General features: G+C 41.6%; 1 protein-coding gene across 3 annotated transcripts in view; it reads right to left on the bottom strand.

Annotated features, from left to right (window-relative positions):
* COL6A5 (collagen type VI alpha 5 chain) overlaps positions 1-7,206 on the bottom strand; it is a 136,319-nt gene extending 129,113 nt beyond the window's left edge. For all 3 annotated transcript variants that reach the window (XM_040480165.1, XM_040480166.1, XM_040480167.1), the window contains exon 1: positions 5,578-7,206. The gene's annotated coding sequence lies outside the window, so the exon portion shown is untranslated. The remainder of the gene's footprint in view (positions 1-5,577) is intronic.
* Between the last annotated feature and the right edge of the window lie 13,324 nt (positions 7,207-20,530).

Genomic DNA, 20,530 nt, shown 5'->3' with positions numbered 1-20,530 from the left:
GCACATGAGTTACCTGGGCATCATGTTAAAATATAGGCTCCGATTCAGTAGTTTGGGAGTGGGGCCTGAGATTCTGCACTTTTAAGAAGCTCCTGGAGGAAGCTGGTCCTCAGAAAACACTTGAACAGCAAGGATTAGCTTACGGACCCTGACATCTGGCATAACTGAGAATATCTTTCTGATACCTTCCAATTTGCCATCTGGTGCAATCTAGATCGGTGCTAACGAAAATACAGCACAAGCCGTATACTGAATGTGGCTATTGAATTCCCTGGTCTTAATTCCTGTCATTTTCCCTCTAAGCCCTGATCATTGAGTCACTGTCTTCCAAAATCTGATGTTGCTGAGATCATTTATATGTCCAGTCTAATTTATTTTTTGTTTTTCTGCTTGGATATTTAATTCTTTATCCTTAAAGAACACCATACTAATCTTATTGGCGGGGGGGGGGTGGGGGGGTTGTTTGTTTTTTCAGAAGATGATAAGACTTTTGACCTGCCAGTGCAGATGTCCTTTTACTTTGGAAGTTTTCATCTAATTCTGTGTTTTCTCAACTAAAAAATATATTATTTTACATTTCAGTCTTTCTCAAACTGCAAAATATCTTCTGACACATTCATTTAATATAATTTTATTGTTCCGTTTTATTTGCCCAAAGGCGATTTTTAAATCAAAGATACATCTTGAAATTCATGATAGTTTGAGATCATAGAAATACAATATATTTATTTTCAGTTCCCTTTTGTTGTTCTTTTTTTTCCAGAAAATTCACACAGCCTGATGCTGTTTCTCTCTTGTTCTCCATCACTATTATTCAAACCACTTTTTTCTCTTTGTCCTTGCCCTCTGCAATCTATGCGATTTTTTCCCCCAAAGTTGTCCTCTAAATCAAAATCTAATTTTCCACAAGGCTGACTTATACCTTCTAATTTGGGTTTTGGTTTTATGTCACTTCTGTGCTTTCCTTGGCTTTGTCTTTCATTACCTCTTACATTTCTTAGAGTTTAGAGTAATTTTCCTCTGTTTCCTGGAATAATTCTTAATCTTTGTCTTGCATATAACAGTGCTTCTTTTTTTCTTGGAAGTATTTTTGCATAAAATCAATACTGGTACCTTGGGTTTTCTGTGCCGCATCTGAATGTGTGTTTGGGGCAAGGATGGGGGGTAAAGTTCAGGCAGCAGGGATCCAACAGGACTTGGTCCTACACATTTCACATTCATAGTCCTCAGCTATTTTATAATTTGTTGTTATTGAGAATACACATTTTCCTATCATTATACTCTCAGCTGCTTGTTACTACCGAACTTTATTTTGTAGTCAGCTATCTTAATTAGCTCGATTAATTTCCAATTTTTTCTCTTAGCTATGATCTATCTGAAGCACCAAGGCCTTGCCGCATGCATTTATTTCTTTTTATGTACCAGTCACTATTTCTTGTTTTTGTTTTTTTTTTTTAATTTTTTTTCAACGTTTTTATTTATTTTTGGGACAGAGAGAGACAGAGCATGAACGGGGGAGGGGCAGAGAGAGAGGGAGACACAGAATCGGAAACAGGCTCCAGGCTCCGAGCCATCAGCCCAGAGCCTGACGCGGGGCTCAAACTCACGGACCGCGAGATCGTGACCTGGCTGAAGTCGGACGCTTAACTGACTGCGCCACCCAGGCGCCTCACTATTTCTTGTTTTTTATCTTACAACATCTCTATGAGTACTACTATTACCCCATAAGACAGAAGAAAAAAGTGAAGTTAAATGTCTTACCCAAGTTTACACTGCTAGCAAGTGATTAAATGCTGATTTGAACCCAGGTATATGGGCTCTTAAATCATTAAATCATCTTTAATTATTAAATTACAACATTTCATTATGTTATCTCCCTCTCTCCAATTTTTTTTCTTGCCTTATTGCAATGGTAAAAAGGAAGTATACAAAGTTAACTTCATTCTCTCATTTTTTTCTACAACCTGACCCATCCCCATTAAGGAGATTAAATGGGTGCCAGAAAGGTAAGGTCTACAGAAACTGTGTGCTAACTGAGCATATGCTCTTAGACAAAGGCTTAATAATTCTAAGCCTCAACTTCCTTATCAATGAAGTGGTAATAAACACACATAAACACACACACACACACACACACACACACACACACACACACACATATTTTTTACCTCTCAGGATAATTGTAAGATTTAAATACAGCCATTTATGTAAACTGCTTCAAGACCTAGACAGAGATATTATTACCAGCACAATTTCACACCCAGAGCACTTGTATTTCAGGGGCCTGTCTGCTTGACTTGAACATCCTCAAGCCATCCAGTTGCCTAGAAACATGATCACATTTTCTCTACCACTTTGTACTCCCCAATGCACACACATCTACGCCCCACTATCCACCACAACCACTGTCATTTTCCAATCTCCAAAGAACTGTTCTTGTCCTGTATCCATGTTTGGTAAACTTCTAGCTGCCTATTCATTACCTCATCTTCCCTCTTTATCCATAGAACCTCTATGCCGATGGTTAGGGCAATGTGCTTAGCTATAAAAACACATTTCCAAACCTCCTTTGTAGCTAATGTTAGCTAGTGAAATATACACTGAAGGTGCTTGAACCAGCAGAAGAGTAGGTCTTTTTGCACGATGATTATACCCATATGACTGATAAAGAAACAGAGGTTCAGAGTGGTGGTACAGCTTGTCCCAAAACTTGCAGTCTCTCTGACTGCAAAGATGATATTCCTTCCACTGAACTACATTGTCTTTATAAAGTTCTCATCCCACTATTCTGGTCTCTTCATGTCCTTTATTATCTTCCAAAAATTAGTTAACCATCCTAAGGAAGAAGGCTCAAAGTGTCACTTGGGTCCATCAAAGAAAGCAGAAATTTTTTTTAAAATTTTTAATGTTTTTATCTTATTTTTGAGACAGAGAGAGACAGAGCATGAGCAGGGAGGGGCAGAGAGAGAGGGAGACACAGAATCTGAAGCAGGCTCCAGGCTCCGAGCTGTCAGCACAGAGCCTGACGCAGGGCTCAAACTCACAGACTGTGAGATCATGAACTGAGCTGAAGTCGGACGCCCAACCGACTGAGCCACCCAGGTGCCCCAGAAAGCAGAATTTTACAGTTGCTTTTCAGAGACCAAGTCTTGAATTATGGTATGCCCCCAAAACATGGCTTGAAGGATTAGAATGTGAGCAGGTCAAGAGAATCTAGAGCAGGACCACAGGGCACTGGTGATTGACAACAGTGACAAAAATGCTGGCAACTGCCCGTGCCCCACCAGCTTGTCCTTCCTCATAAGGTAGGCACGCATCTCATTTGTATCCTAGGTCCCAGCTTTGCCCAGCGCCTATCACCTCCTCTGCACCTGCTCAGAGAGGTCCTGGATCTGAGATCCTAGGAGATTGGCAGGGGGATCCGTAAAGCAAACAGCAATGCCATGAAAAGTATACATCTCAAGTCCCATCCCCCACTCTCAGAGCTACAGGGTTCTGGATAAATGCTCCAGGGTTAAAAATTATTCTTTTAGAAGGTGAGTTGAACTTGAAGAAGGGAAATAACAACATAAAATATGACAAAAATAAGACCTATGTTGCAAACCTTACAATCCATTATAAAAGGATGCTGAGTATACGCTCTTTGAATTCTTATGAGCAAGCACTGTATGTAGTCATGATTCGGGATAAGGAATATTTACAATGGCAAGCTTAGTTTTCACAGGCACATGACATTCCTAGCAGTAACTTGTAATTTTAACGGACATTTCCAAAGTTGTTTTCAAAACAGAAGTGAGCCTTTGAAATCTGTGAGGAAGCTTCTGAGATGTCTTAACTTAAAACATGCATACATAATTTAACTATGATCATTGTATTAAGTATTTCTCTACTTTAACATATTAATAAGAAATTCAATATTGTAACCATACGGCAAGTAGGGAACTCTGGGGAGACATTTTGGAATAATGCTGGCAAGTACCACATCAAAAGCATACATCCTGCATCCACCCATTGAAAAGAAGGGAAAACTGAGAAATATCCACAGAGATTTTTTCCAGAGTCTCAGAACGACTCAGTAGTAGATTTAGACCTAATATTTAAATTAAGCCACCAAAGGAGAATAAAAAAACACAACTAACAGCAAACCATTCATAAAACCTTCTTCATCAACTATTTCATGAGTAAGGATCTCAGCAGTGATGAAGAGCCCAGCTGCCTTATCTGCAAAAACGGTTCAGAACCTTGGACATCAGGGAACAGTATAATTTGGGTCACAATGGCATCCATAATTGTTTCCAAGGGGCTTTCCCATAGCAACTGATTTCTTCTCAGAGTTTGTATAAGGTAGCTAGCTCTGGTATTGGACTCATCAGAGATGATAAATTGTCTTTCTCACTGACTCCTAAAAAAAAAATCTCAGGATCCCGGGGTGCCTGGATGCCTCAGTCTGTTAAGTATCCAACTCTTGATTTTGGCTCAGGTCATGATCTCACTGAGATTGAGCCCCATGTCAATTTCTGTCAATTTCTGCTCTGTCAGCCCAGAGCCTACTTGGGATTCTCTCCTCTCCCTCTGCTAGTCCTCCCGTTTGTGTGCATGCTGTCTCTCAAAATAAATAAATAAACATTAAAACAGAAAGCTCAGGATCCCTATATATTCTACTTATAAAATGTATCAAGTAGACTTCAATAGGAACATCAAACAATATGTCTTGCCAATGTGAGCTTTTCTTAAGAACTCATAAAATAAATACATATCTTTAGAATATCTAATCTGGCATTCTGGGTTAAAAACAATTAACAAAAATTAACTTCAGAAGGAGCACTTAAATACCCAAACCCAAAATAAATGTGGAGAGAAGCACTACACCAATGACAAAGATCTTGGTTAAAGGAAAAATATACCAACACTTTGAAGATTTTAAAAGTACAAAACTCCCTCCTTCACTTTGAAAGAACCTTGCTTGGAACCTTGCACATAGTAGAAACTCAGGAACATTTCTTACAGCCCTGAGCGGCTGTTTTGAGGAAATCAAAGATCACAGTTCACAGTTTGACACGGAATAGCAACTCCCACAAACCAAGAGTGTTTCAAAGTTCTTACTGTGCCTTTATATACCCCAGCATCTAATGCCTCATGGTTTATCTTCCATGCACCCCTTTCGGTTTACCTGGGGGGTTCCTGCATGGAGTGAGGGGCCCAAATCTTAGACTAAATGACCTGCAAGTCAGGGGGGTAGCAAACGTTAGCTGCATCAGACCCTCCTGGAGGGCTTGAGAAAAGACACATTCCTGGGCCCCATACCTAGAGGTTCTGGTTCAGCAAGTCTGGCTTGGAGCGCGTGAAGTTGCATCTCTAAAAAGGCCCCCGGGACGGAGATGCTGCTGGTCCTTGGTCCTTTCCAATTCTAAAAACCTAGGCTTCAAGAGCCTCGTCTCCCACCGTTTGAGAGATTCCTTCAAGTCCGGGATTTTAGGTGCAAAATCACCGGAAGGGGACAATCCCACCCACGCCGACGTACCTGCGCTCTCCTCCCGCCCACTTCGGGCCGCAAGCCCCCACGCACGTCACACTCACCGAACTTCCCGGGGTCTGGGGCCCCTCAGAACCCCAGAGACCAACCCCAGCTCTGCAGAGGGCCGTGGGGCGCCCGCTGCGGGCCGGAGGGAGCTCGCAGGAAGCCCGGGTCCGCGCGCTGCGCCGCAGCAGGTGGTACCGAGCAAGCGAGCGCCGCCAGCCCCGCAGGCCCTTTAAAGCCGCCGCTGACCCCTGACCTTGGCCTGGCTCCCCTGCGCGCTGGGGCTTTTAACGGCTCTCGGGTTTTCTTGTGAGTGTCCAGAGGAGCTCCAGCTGTGTGTTGGCTTAGCAGCGATTCCGGAGAAGCCAAGGGCTGCCAAAAGAACTTAAGAAGTTCCTGAGAAACCGAGGGCAGCCTTTATCTGCGGCCACTGAGCTGAGGTCACTGCTGCTGCTTGGGCTGAGGGCTTACTAATTGGCTCCAACGGTTTACTCACTTGGTGGTGGCTTCAGAGCCCACCTGCAGAGAAGCAGAGGAAATTCCCAAAGAAGGTCGAATTCCCAAAGAGAAGGAGTACCTATGCTAAGGGTAGCAGTTCTCTCCAGGAGCTTCCAGGAAGGGCAAGGCTGGGAGGTGGAGAAGGAACAAAAATGAAGATGCGATTTAGCACATAGATCACACCGAAGAACTTGGAAAGCACTGCCTGTTCTTAGATGAACCGCTTGTTGGTTTGTTTGTTCCCTTGTTTTCTGTGGGCAGGTACTCACAGCTGAGATTTTATATGCTCACACGTTCCCAGCCTGTGCGCTTGAATTCAGTCTATCGGAGCCCCGCTTCAGCCTGCCAGCCTTTTCAGGCTGATGAAGAGACACGCTGAAATTACTCACACGGATGAGAGTTTATGAAAAAGCCAAGAGGACACAAGAGAGATGTGAGCTCCCCCTCACTGGGCATGGACCTCTGAAGGCACAGGGCGCCTTGATTCCAGGACGGCTTCCGACGTCCATTAGGAACTTTCCAAGCATTTCTCAGAAAGGATGGGGTTGGAAGGATGGAGAGAAGGAAGTTGAATGAAGGCACTCACGACTTTTCCCTTTTATTATCTTTTTTTTAAAACAAAGGGAACACAAATATGAGTAAACTAACAACTTGTTTTTTTTTAATTATCAAAGTCGGGGGGGGGGGGAATAGTTTTCCTCAGAAGATGGTGTATTTGCTCGAGGCCAAAGTTGTCCTGGACTTCTGGAATCCACTTAGTATAGTTGGTATTACAGGGTGTTTGAAATCCTGGACTTGAACACAGTTCTATTCAATTTGGGGAGGAGGCCCCAGCCAGGACCACAAGGGTCTGCTCCCTTGACTCCTCTCTCCTGAGGGTGTGTGTGTGTGTGTGTGTGTGTGTGTGTGTGGTGTGTGTGCTGGGGGATGGGGAGGGTGCTGTGAGTAGTCACTGTTCCTGGCACCACCCACCAGGCCTGTCCTGACTGTCAGACCAGCCTCAACAGCCCTCCAAGGACTATAATGAGAACCAACACACCCCAACAAAAGCAGAATGGTTGGAGGCGATGGGAGGCTGTGCTCTTTGTACACTGCCACGTAGCCTTGTTTCTAGAACATAATCAGGAAAAGCACTCCAGGTTCCATAGAATGGTTTCCCTGGTTGAGATGCACTCCCCACCCACCCCAAGACCCACCCTCTAATATCAGTGAGTCTCAGATTCTGTTCAGACTGTCATGGGGAATATGCCCTTGGACGTCAGAGTGAATCCCAGAGAGTGACACTGAGGGCTGGCTGCAAGCTCCAGAAGCCGGCGTCTTGGGGACAAATTAAACTTGCAGTTCACGTTCCTGCCTGGCCCCAGCGGACGCTTTGCTGGAGCTGTATCCATACACCTCCAGGGGGCAAAGATTTATTAATTGAGCCTCCCTCCTCAACCCAGAATAAAATCCCAAGGGAGGAAAGGAGGCCATTTCACTTCAGGAGAAGGGTGGGGCCCTTTCTTCACAGTGAGCGAAGAAGTATTCAAATAGCATTGGAGTCAAAAGGAGGTTGGCTTTCTTGAGTAGGGTTTCTGGAAAGTATCCTTGTAGGGATGTTTTTACTTACAAATACAATTCCAGTTTAGTTTCCGCGACCACAATATGATACAAAAGGGGCTTTGGGGATCTACAACTTGTTCCACAGAATTCAACACGTCCCTTTCCTTTCTTTTGCTTGTAAAATTTAAACAAGCCTTTTCCCGGGGCGCCTGGGTGGCGCAGTCGGTTAAGCGTCCGACTTCAGCCAGGTCACGATCTCGCGGTCCGTGAGTTCGAGCCCGGCGTCAGGCTCTGGGCTGATGGCTCGGAGCCTGGAGCCTGTTTCCGATTCTGTGTCTCCCTCTCTCTCTGCCCCTCCCCCGTTCGTGCTCTGTCTCTCTCTGTCCCAAAAATAAATAAACGTTGAAAAAAAAATTAAAAAAAAAAGAAAAATAAATAAAGGGGGAAGGTGAGGAGGTATGGGGATGTATGGAATTTTCTCTTTTTTGGTAACTATTCCTGGTTGTAAGTAGCCAGTTGGTTAGTTAGACCTATGCATACTTTGAGGTGGGTCACTGGGACCTATTTGTATCAGCCAGGGGGTCGCTGTGGGCACTTGCCACATTCCATTGCTGAATCCTGTTGCCTAAAAGCAGCCTCTACAGAGAATTCTCCACTAGTTATATTTGCTTTTCGTTAACCCAACCTCTACAGTCTGGGATTTCTGCAACTGTTTTAAATAACGAGATAACATCACCATTAGCAATATCAAATTGCATTCTAGTCTGCATTCCTTAGTTCCCACTGAGAAATACTGGTGGCATTTCCAAACATGTGAAACCAGTATGACCAGAAATATGCAGGATGATTTTGGATGGGAGATTATTTAAATGAACATGATTGACTTTCTCCTGGATACACTCATTATTATTAAGAGATAGGGGGAAAAAACCACATTCCTTTCACCAAGCGACACTTGGTGTTACTCTCCCATGCCTGCATACAGGTAGATAGAAAAATTAATAAAGAAAATGCAATATCGATAACTAAGCCAACATGCTTTCCTGAGTGAGTCCTTCTTGCGCTGTTTCCCAAGTAACTTCAAAATAATCCATATGCTATTGTGGCACATTTTGGGGTGGCCTGCCCTGCTCTTACAGTAAGAAGAAGTCTAAAGCCTCAAAGTACAAGTTCCCTTGACCTATCCGGCCAGGATAATAATTATGAGACTTTCTAAATAGTCCAAAGCTGATTTGAGTTTTGTTTCTCCACCTTGATTTCAAAGGTTATAAAAATACGCCAAAATATCTTCGTGAAAATCCTGTTGAACAAGAATAATGATTTTATTATGTATTTCCAAGCTATTATGGGAAACGTGCTCTCCCTGTTCGTGCAACATCGCGTGAACCATAACATGAGTTTTCATAGTGACATGACTTAAACTGGCAGAGATCATTGTGTTTGCCACACAACAAGGTCATAAGAATTCCATGCAATGCTGTATTTGTGTGTCTTCACATCATGGCTGAGAGCTTAATCTTAACGCTCACGAATAGAGGTCTTGATGGCGAAGCATTCCTCCGTGAGAAAGAACGTGAATATTTTAGACATGGCAGAATTCTAGGCTGACATCTTCCTTGCCCTTGCCTGAAGTGGGCAGGGCACAAAGTTAGTGAAAGAGGAGCTGTAAGGATCAAGGACAGACAGGGCCCTGCAGGAAGTGGGAGTGCACATATACCCCAAACCCAGTGGAGTTGCAGATGACCCCAAATAAGAAAGGACACAAGCACCGTAGATGCTTTCTCGTTACTCGTAATGCAAACACTGGGTAGCAGGCAAGCCCTGTCACTCACTGGAGGCTGTGCCCACCTGTCTTCAGCTACCATGGAGGAGAAAGCAGTGTTTGCTTTTTGCATATATGTATACAAACACACACACACACACACACACACACACACACAATGCACATCTATCTATCTATATACACATACATATACACACACACATATACGTTATTCTATATGTATTACTTTGGCCTGAGAGGAATAATAGAAGAAAGGAGGCGGGTTGAAACACAGAAAATACAGCCTGATGATTATGGATTTCTGCTCTTGATTCAACATGGGCAAGCAGGAGAATTTTTGCTTTAAGAGTTTCACAGTCTGTCAGGTTCTCAAAGGCCAATGAAATCATGAGCCCCAGGTATTTGGCATAAAAGTCAGCGGCATCAAGGAAGGTGTTAAGGCACAGCCCAACAACATACTGATGTGGCTGCAATCTGTCTTTGACGTTCCATAACCTGCACTTTGTATCCTTTAAGGCTTCCTTTCTCCTTTGATACCTCGGCCACCATATTCACCCCCATGCTGTAGAAGCTCAGAGCTGTGGACCTCCAGTAAAGAGTCAAGGGGCCTCCCGGAGGATGAAGTGTGCCTCCCCAGCAGTCCAACTGTCTCTCTTTACAAGTGCTCCTGAGGTATGGCTCATGCAAGGAAGAGCCAAAAGGATGGGTAGCAAGCTGGGCTGCAGTTGAGCCTGGAGCTACGGGCCAATGTCAAGTTTCCAGGTTGGAGTCTGAACTTCCTGGGCTGCTTAACAATCCTACAATAACAGAAACCGGCTTTTAAACTCACCTCTTGAAAAACCTCAATGGCTTCCTGTGAAATTGTGATTCATAATAAGAAGTATATATTTGGTATTCATCCCCCATTCCTGGCACAGAGCTCCTAAAACCCTGGGAGTTTCCTGAGACAAGAACCATAAAGGCATCTTGTTATGTTAATGAGCCCTTAGGTGAGCCTTGGATAGGGTCTGGTTGCTATGGGAACCAACCCAGTGATGAGATGATTGGAACTTTCAGGCCCCATCCCCACTCTAATTTCCAAGGAAGGGACAGAAGCTGGAGATGGAATCAATCACCAACAGTCCGTGATTTAATCAAATGTGCCAGGATGCCTGGGTGACTCAGTTCAGTGTCTGACTCTGGATCTTGGCTCAGGTCACCAATCTCACAATCTCACGGTTGGTGAGCTCCAGCCCCACCTCTGTTGGGCTCTGTGCTGACTGCACAGGTTCTCTCTCTCCTCTTCTCTCTGCTCCTGCCCCGCTCGTGCTCACTCTCACTGTCTCTCTCTCTCTAAGTAAATAAATAAACATTTAAAAGAAAAATCAAATGTGTCTATGTAATGAAGACTGCATAAAAACCCAAAGGACAGGGTTCAGAGGGCTCCTGGGTTGGTGAACATGTGGAGATTGGGGAGAGTGGCATGCTTGGAGAGAGCATGGAATCTCTGTGCCCCTTACTTCACCCTGTGCGTCTCTTCCATATGGCCTGGCTCTTCCTGAGTTGTTTCCTTTCATAATAAACCAGTCATCTAGCAAGTAAAACATTTCTTTCAGTTCCCTGAGCTGCTCTAGCGAATTAATTGAACCTGAGGAGAGGGTCGTGGGACCTTTCAATTTGTAGCTGGTTGGTTTGGTAACAACTTAGGCTTGCAGTTGACATCTGAGGGGGACAGGGGACAGTCTCATAAGACTGAGTCTTCAACTCGTGGCATCTGACTCTGGCTCTGGATAGATAGTGTCAGGACTGAGTTAAATTCCCAGACACCCTGCTGGTGTCTGAGAATTGCTTGGTGTTGTGCGGGAAGCCCCCCAAAACCTAACACACACATTGGAATTGGGCCCAGGAACCTATAAGACTACCCAGCACCCACAGGGTGGAGTTAAATTAGAGTCAGGTATAAAAGTTCTTTTTTTGGAGCCTAGGTGCAGTCCACTTTTCTAACTTACATCAAAATCTAGGCTATATTGCTACTCCCCACAAACATGCCATCCCATACCTTCATACTTCTGCAAGTGTCGTTCCCATCTGCCTGCCCAGGAAATGTCTAGTGCTCCTTAAAGACTTATTCAGATGTTACCCCCTCTATGAAGTCCTTTCCCCGTACTCACCTCCACTCAGTGTCAGTTCCGGTCTCTGCAACAATCTATACAGATAGGTCTACATATGGAAACACACAAACAAAGATCGTAGCATCATGATGCTAACAGTTAACTTCCATGTCGGTACGGGACATCTATTGTTTTGGATATCCTCTCCTGCGACACATTTATTCTACGCATAGGATTTATTCTACGCGTATGCCATTGTTTCAGAGCCAATGAAAGGCCAATGAAATTATGAGCCCCCTACCTACCTCCCTAGCTATAGTTCTTGGTCTGGGGATCTTGGGTTCAGAGAATGTGTTTCCATTCCTCAGCAGATAAATGTGAGTCTGAGGCTGATGCAAGCTACATTCCAGTTATGGTGAAAGAAGACTGTCTGAAGGTTAGAGGTGGCCTTCAGAGCAGGAGGGAGAAATTCCTGTGGTATTAGAGCTCTAGGCTTCTGTCATCTTTAAGACTTTATCCTTCCCACAAGATGTGCACACTCGCCAGGAAATAGCTCTTCTTGGCCTAGTTAGTTGTGTTTCTCTCAATAAAAGAAGCCTGGCTAATATAATGACTATCCATCTACTGAAATACATAAACTCTCTCTTTTAATTAATGAAACTATCTCTTACTCCTCTTAGACCCTGTTTCTGAAAGATAAGCTCCAATACTCACTGCTGCTACCTTGAGCATTGTGATTCCCCATTGTTTCTGCCTGGCCCTAGAAAGAGAAGAACCCCAGGCATTTACCCCCAAAACACTCGGCTAATCACCATGTCGTTTGTCCCTGGAACTTTTGCTGCTTATGGCTTTTACTCTTTCTCTCTCTCAGCATGGACACTCTTGATCTACTTCTGTCTTTCACAGTAATGTTTTACCACAAATGGACTGGGCTGTAGATTTCCTCCTTAACCTTGGAATACCTAATTTCCATCTTTAGGAAATTTCTCACAGCTTCTGGTCCTTCAAGAGTTTCTATTTCTATTTGCAAGTGTATGTATTTACTGACTGGTTTATTTGTTTATTTTTCTATCATGTCCAGGACTTTTGCATAAAAGATTGAGCAGCACAAGCTCATCCCACCATCTTAAAATGGCGTCCGTTATATGAATCCCATAACTGCTACCTACACCCTTGAAAATATCTTGAGTTTTTATTACTATTGCTGCCTCACAAATAAACACTGGTCTGGATGGCAAGAATCTAAAGAAGCAAATATAGACCTAAGGAAAATCAAGTATAAGATTTAAAAGAAATGCCAAATGCTCTGGATCCTTTTCTGCTCATTTTACTTTTTTCCCTTTTCTTCTCATTTACTTGGTAAACTTATTCCCTTTCTGATTGAGTAACTCAGCTCTATGTTTACATATCTGAATTCTTAATTATTGCTGAACTGCCAGACGTAAGCATGCCAAGCACAGCATGATAATTCTGTAAACATGTCTCTGAAGAATAATGAGAAGTTTCAAGCCCTCGTTTAATTCCACTGGATATATTCAATCACCAAGTCATACATGGGCAGGACGTCCTGAGGTCATGCTCATTATAATTATCCCAGCTGCACGCATCTGAAATTTCTGAGCCGTGCCGCATTAGTTCCCTAAAAAGAAAACAACATAACTGATTGAGGCAAGAAATAGTTAGGAGGTAACATGTGTACAAGTGGTTGAATCTTGGTGTTCTGGCCATAACATAAGTCTGTATGATGTCTTCAGCCCAATGATTAGGACGCTTTTGTTGTTACTGCTGTGGTTAGAAACATTTTTACAGGAGGATTCCAAATGCTTCCCAAATTTCTGTGTAAAAAATATGATACAAATGAAATTTACACTTATACCATATGAAATTCCTATGACTATAACCTATATCCCTACCCAAGAAACTTGGGAGAGAAATTATAAATAGGAACAAAATGTTAATAGTCAAGGTCAGGGTTAAGATTTTATACTTCCAAACAAGTAAAGTCCTCTTGAGTTTCATTTTCAACAGCCCAAGGAGACAATTCTGGAACACTGTTTCAGTATTGACCAGAAAGCAGAAATCTTTGTGGGGCAGCTACATCTCACTTTGACCACCACTCCTAAAAAACAAGAGGGGCTGCTTAAAGAAACTGATGCCTGACCCCGCTTCTATAGTAACCATACAGTGAGAAACTCAAGGGCATTATGACTGTGCCCATAACATCTCTTCAGTGGAAAGCCACATATTAGAAAATCTCATTCATTCATGTTTATGAAAGGTTCAATAATGAGGTAACTTACTTGCTTTCTTGCCACACTGTGCTTCCAGTGTTCAGGAATCTTCTGATTTCTTTTTTTTTTTTCTCAACGTGTTTTATTTATTTTTGGGACAGAGAGAGACAGAGCATGAACGGGGGAGGGGCAGAGAGAGAGGGAGACACAGAATCGGAAACAGGCTCCAGGCTCTGAGCCATCAGCCCAGAGCCCGACGTGGGGCTCGAACCCACGGACCGCGAGATCGTGACCTGGCTGAAGTCGGACGATGAACCGACTGCGCCACCCAGGCGCCCCAGGAATCTTCTGATTTCTAATCAGTAAGATAATAGAGTAAGTTAATTCATGAATCAAGACAAATCAGGGTTGTATCTAAACCCTCCTAACTGAATAAACAGGATATTTTATAAGCACTCAGAAAACCTCCATTGCCTGTGAATTCTCCCTAAACTAGTGTCAGAAACTTCAGTGACTATGATTCCTGAAAATATCAATATCCCTTCCCAGAACTTCTTGTTATCTGTGAGAATAAATATATTTTCAATTAGCCAGGTAGGTCTGAGTTTTCTATGATTTTCTGCTAACATCCTAACTGAAACAATTACTTTGCTTCTTGCTTTACCTAAATTGTTGCGTTCTCCTGAGTTGTTATGTGGTATTAGGTTCTGTTGACCTCACCATGGAAAGTTTCCTCCTTTGTCTTTGGGAGACCATATCGTCTAGGTGTTATTTTCACATTTTGTGACATTTCTCTCATTATATTTCCTCCTTTAGTATTCTACCTGTGGCCATATTAAACAGGTTAATCCCTGATCTTCTGCTTTCCCTGCATGCTTTTGTATTCTCATGGCTTGATCCCTCAACTCGGAGCATGAGAACTCCATAACCACAACCCAGGACTCTGCTCAGTATTAGTACCACATCTCCCACTGTCTACTGGATAGTTCTGTCTGGATGTTCCATGACATTGGCAAATCCACAAACAAGCTTACAATCTTTTTCCAAAGCCCAGCAATGCCATCAGGAGCTACCAGTATTCTCCCAGACTCAAACATTACAGTATTTTTTATGGATCCCTAGAAAGATAAATAGCCATCAAGCATTTATGACTATAAGAACTCATTCAGACTGTCTGTCATTCCATTTTGACTGCCCTCCTGCTCCCACCCACATAGTTACTACTAGAGTTGCAATAATTATTCGAGAAGATCTGCCTCCTGTCCACTGTTCATTGGTCCAGAGATAGAAACTGGCCCAACCTATGTTCTCAATTGTGGTTCATCCATGGGAAATAGAAACTTGGATCACTCCCTTTCTGGATGCTTAGATTGAAATTTGGGATCTGGGAGCTGTCAGTGACCAGATTTTCTACGTATGCATGGGAGAAGTTGAGGAATCCTGACTAAAGAGAGAAAGGAACAATAAGCAAACAGAGAGAGGGGAGCAGAAATGAGAAGTGGAGAAAATACGTGATGGAGTTCAAAATTTGATCCCGGTTGTTTCTGAGACTGAGCTCCAGTCCTGACGCTGGGTCTACAAAATATCTCCAAATTCCAATAGTGAAAGCTCTCTTATCATAAGTTAGTCCAAACTGAGTTTTAGTTACCCACAATGAAAAAGACATACTTTCTAGAAGACTTCTCAATTTTTCTTTAACACAGTGGTTATTTTTTTCTATCCTCTAAACCTCTACTTCGGGTTCTCATCCCCCAAACCTCTACAACAGTCGGTTCTTAACTAGGTTCCCTGTACCCAGTATATTTCCTGATTAATATGTCCTACGGTCCAATTCAAAGTTAACTTTGTAAAATATTTCTTTGCATATGCCTTGTCTTTCTCAGTAATCATCCATGGATCCCTATTGCTTGTGCGTTTCCGTACAACTCAGTGTTTACTAGTGCTTTGCATAAGTAGCTATGCAAAATCTTTGACAATATAGCCCATACTACTTTCAAACTTCTTCCACTTTTTATAAATGTGGATCATCTAGTTCAGTTAACCTTGTCTTCTTGTTTTTTTTCCCTGAACATGCTATGAAGAATTTGATAACTGTACCTTCACTTACATTGTTTTCCCTGCCTGAAAGCCTGTTTTATGAATTCTGTTCCATTCCACTTTTTTTATGAATATCTTCTCTCTGATGTAGAATTCAGATCATACCTCTCTAGGAAGACCTTCTCTGGAGTGGTAGAGTGCAATATGTGTTCATGATTTTTTCTTCCTTCTACAACTTTGCCAAGTTCACTGTGAAAGAAATATATTTTCCCACTCTATTTATTTTGGACTTTGCCTTGTGACATATATTGGCCCATGGAATATGAGCAAATATGATGGTGCTTGTTCTAAGTTAAACTTTTAGGCGTTTAACCAGCCCTCTTGGAGATTCAAATATTTGCCATGAGAAGAGTATAATCAAGGTAGCCAAATGAAAATCCATTGAGCAGGTATGACTGAATCAAAGCCTGAAATCCAGCCCAATCCAGATGAGTCTAGCCAAGATCCACCAGTTTGAGTTTGACATTGATTAACAAAAACTGACCATTTACTGTTTTGAGCCACTGAGATTGTGGGGGGTGCTTGTTATGCAGCACTATCACAGATACTAATCTAACAGAGATGTTGGGTGAATTCTTTCTTTGAACTTCTAGAACATTGATTGTCTTTATTACCGGTTTGGATTTAGAAAATGCCTTATTTTTGGCATCTTTTGATGTTTGTGATAGTAACTAATATTTATCAAGTATATTTTTTGCGTGAGGCACAGCAGATAATTTAAATATTTTATATCACTTATAGAAAAATATAGAAAGTAGGCATGAGTATTTCCATAAACTGATGTGGATTAAAAGATTGAGTAACTTTCACCAAACCACACAGGTGGCTAATGGAAGAAGCAGGATTCAAATGCAGGGCTGTATAGATCCAAAATCCATGTTCTGTGTGTCTTTTCCCCTTGGAAGCTTTTGCCAGTTTGCCAAGAAGAGTAAAAACCATTAGTTGTAGCTCCTCAATTTCATCCAACCAAGAAAGACCACAAAAAGTGCAGTGAACTTGCAACCTTGTTAAATAAATGAGTCCATTTGTCCAATGTATAGATGAGGAAACTGGAACTCATAGGGGCAGGACTGCTCTGTTAGCAAGTTCACTACTCCTTCTATGTCTGCCATAAGGCGACTGTAAGCCAGTCATTTTCTGCCTCACTCAACTTTTGATTCTTTCAAAAAGAAAGTGAAGTACGTTCATCCATGTGTTTTAGACCTCCATCTCTGCCAACAACGTACGCCCAATAGGAACTAGCAAAGAGCCTGGTCCTCTGAAATTGCTCAGCACTTGCGTGTTCAATCGCGGGAAGAAAAGGACAGAATTCTGCTCCCTGGTGAGTGGGGGGATCCCCTAGGAGTCACACTGAGTGACATGCCTACCATAGACAGTGAGATTTTAATATTTCCAATCTTTTATTAGCCTTCTCATCCACCAGCAGAGTGGGACCATGTTTTTGTTTCCATTTCATAAAACACACATTTTATGGGAGAAGGGAGCTACGTTCACTCATATTTGAGCAAACATTTCATGAACACCCTTTCTTTCCAAAGACTGGAGAAAGATTTTCTTTAATGGAAGAATCATCAAATTATATTATTAGAGAGGGATATGCACTGCCCATGATGCCCCATCGTTCCTGGAAATCGTTTAAGGCCACCACATTATTGACAATTACCTTGCTGATGATGGATCCCATAGAGCACAGCAATTCTCTACAAGGAGACTCTACCATTGCTTCTCTTGGGGAAAAACAATTATTTTCAGTCTTTATCTGAATCGGTCAAGTAGACTTAGACCTCTTCCCGGAATAGTGTTTTTGTTCAAACTAACAGCACAAGCCACAGAGTAGTAACTCAGGTGGGCATCAAAGAACAAGCTCTCTCATTAAGAAAATTTTCAATACAAAAAGTTTTACATGTTGCAGTGGGACTAAGAACCATTTTCTTTCAGGTCTGCAGCACACAAATGAGCTTATTTTCATGGCCTCTGTCTTCCATCAGCAGAAAAACCTCAGATTTAGAGTTTATTTTAGTGCAGAATGAAATTATTTGTAGGATGTGAAACAGACAAAATGTAGTTTATGAGCCTTTCTCTCTCTCTCTCCTTCAGCCCACGAATCCTTACTGGGGTAACACAGCTTCTGGATACAGAAGGATACAGAAATGGATAAGTAAAACCTTCATCAACACACGCCTGAAAAAGTAAAAAAAAAAAAAAAGAAAAAAAAGATTTGATAAGATCCATCAGTTGTTTTTGATAAAACCTCTAATTAAAACTGGAATATGAGTAAACTTCTAAGCATAATAGAGTGTTTATCAAGAGCAAATAACAAATCTCTCAATAAACGGTGAAAAATTAGAACTTGCAGTCAGAAAAAAAGTAGAAGAATGTCTTCTTCCCACCACAGGAACACATAAGTGATTTGTGAATATTTTCTCTCAAGCTATTTCTTGTCTTTCATCCTCTAACAGCACCTTTCAAAGAACAGAGGTTCTTCATTTTGACAAAATCTAGTTGATCAAATTATTTTACGGATTGTGTTTATGGTATTCTGTCTAAGAAATCTTTACCTAACCTAAGGTCACTAAGATTTTTCTCCTATTTTCTTCTAGAAGTATTATAATTTTTAGGTTTTACACTTAAGTCTATGATTTATTTTTCATTAATTATTGTGTATCATGTAAAGTATGGATTAATAAATTTACTTTTCCATATGGACATCCAAATATTCCAGCCCAGTTTGTTGAAAAGACTATTCTTTCTCATAAGAATTACCTTTTACTGAAACTGGACCACTTTCTTATATCATACACAAAAATAAACTCAAAATGGATGAAAAACCTAAATGTGAGACAGGAAACTATCAAGACCTGAGAGGAGAAAACAAGCAACAACCCTTTGACCTCTGCCTCAGCAATTTCTTGCTCAACACATCTCCAAAGGCAAGGGAAATAAAAGCAAAAATGAACTATTGGGACCTAATCAAGATAAAAACTTCTGCACAGCAAAGGAAATAATCAACAAAACTAAAAGGCATCTGATGGAATGGGAGAAGATATTTGCAAATGACATATCAGATGAAGGGTTAGTATCCAAAATTTATAAAGAACTCACCAAACCCAACACCTGAAAAACAAATAATCCAGTGGAGAAATGGACAGAAGACATGAGTACACAACTTTTCCAAAGACATCTAGATGGCCAACAGACACATGAAAAGATGCTCAACGTCACTCATCATAAGGGAACTACAAATCAAAACCACATTGAGATGCCCCCTCACACAGGTCAGAGTGGCTAAAATTAACAGTTCAGGAAACAACAGGTGTTGGAGACGGTGTAGAGAAATGGGAACCCTCTTGCACTGTTGGTGGGAATGCAAACTGGTGCAGCCACTCTGGGAAACAGTGCAGAGGCTCCTCAAAAATTAAAAATAGACCTAACCTATGACCCAGCAATAGCATTACTAGGAATTTATCCAAAGGATACAGGAGTGCTGATTCATAGGGGCACATGTAACCCAATGTTTATAGCAGCACTTTCAACAATAGCCAAATTATGGAAAGAGCTCAAGTGTCCATCAACTGATGAATGGATAAAGAAGATGTGGTTTATATATACAATGGAATACTACTTGGCAATGAGAAAGAATGAAGTCCTGCCATTTGCAACAACATGGATGGAACTGGAGGGTGTTATGCTAAGTGAAATTAGTCAGTCAGAGAAAGACAAATATCATATGTTTACACTCGTATGTGGAACTTGAGAAACTTAACAGAAGACCATGGGGAAAGGGAAGGGGAAAAAATAGTTTCAAACAGAGAGGGAGGCAAACCATAAAAGATCTTAAATGCAGAGAACAAACTGAGGGTTGATGGGGGAGGAATGGGGGAGAGGGGAAAATGGGTGATGGGCACTGAAGAGGGCACTTGTTGGGATGAGCACTGGGTGTTGTATGGAAGTGATGAATCATGGGAATCTACCCCTGAAACCAAGAGCACACTGTGTATGCTGTATGTTAGCTAAACTTGGCAATAAATTAAATTAAATGAATAAATAAATAAATAAAAGAATTACCTTTTCACTTTTCTCAGAATCGATTATACATATGTTGGTCTATTTCTGGATTCTTTATTCTGTTTCATTGATTTATTTGTGTGTCTTTATGCCAATACCACTTTGTCTTGATTGTTGTAGCTTCGTAAGAAGTCTAAAATCAGAAAGTGTGAGTCTGTCAGCTTTATTCCTTTTTTATTATTTTTATTTTTTTAATTTTTTTACCATTTATTCATTTTTGAGAGACAGAGACAGAGCGTGAGCACGAGATGGGCAGAGAGAGAGGGAGACACAGAATCTGAAGCAGGTTCCAGGCTCTGAGCTGTCAGCACAGAGCCTGATGTGGGGCTTGAACTCATGAATGGTGAGATCATGATCTGAGCTGAAATCAGACGCTTAACCGACTGAGCCACCCAGGAGCCCCCTGTCAGTTTTATTCTTTACAAACTTGTTTTGGCTATTCTAGATGGAATTCTGTTAAATCTATAAATCAATTTGGAGAGAATTGACATCTTAAAAAAAGAATGAACCTTTTAATCTGTTAACAGTTATCTCAACATTTGTTTAGATATTTAATTTCTCTTAGCATACTTGTAGACCTCAGCATACAGGTCTTGCATTATCTTTTGTGAACTTTATGCCTAAGTAGTTCATAGATTTGAAACTACTGTAAATTGTATATTTTAAATCCAATTTCCATGTGTTATTTGAGGTATAGTTTATTTCT

Source organism: Herpailurus yagouaroundi, unplaced genomic scaffold, assembly GCF_014898765.1.
Source record: "Herpailurus yagouaroundi ecotype Mexico unplaced genomic scaffold, PumYag 159, whole genome shotgun sequence".
In the NCBI taxonomy this organism is placed as follows: domain Eukaryota; kingdom Metazoa; phylum Chordata; class Mammalia; order Carnivora; family Felidae; genus Herpailurus; species Herpailurus yagouaroundi.
Note: the sequence above shows the minus strand (reverse complement) of the source record. Positions and strands in the feature narration are given on the sequence as shown.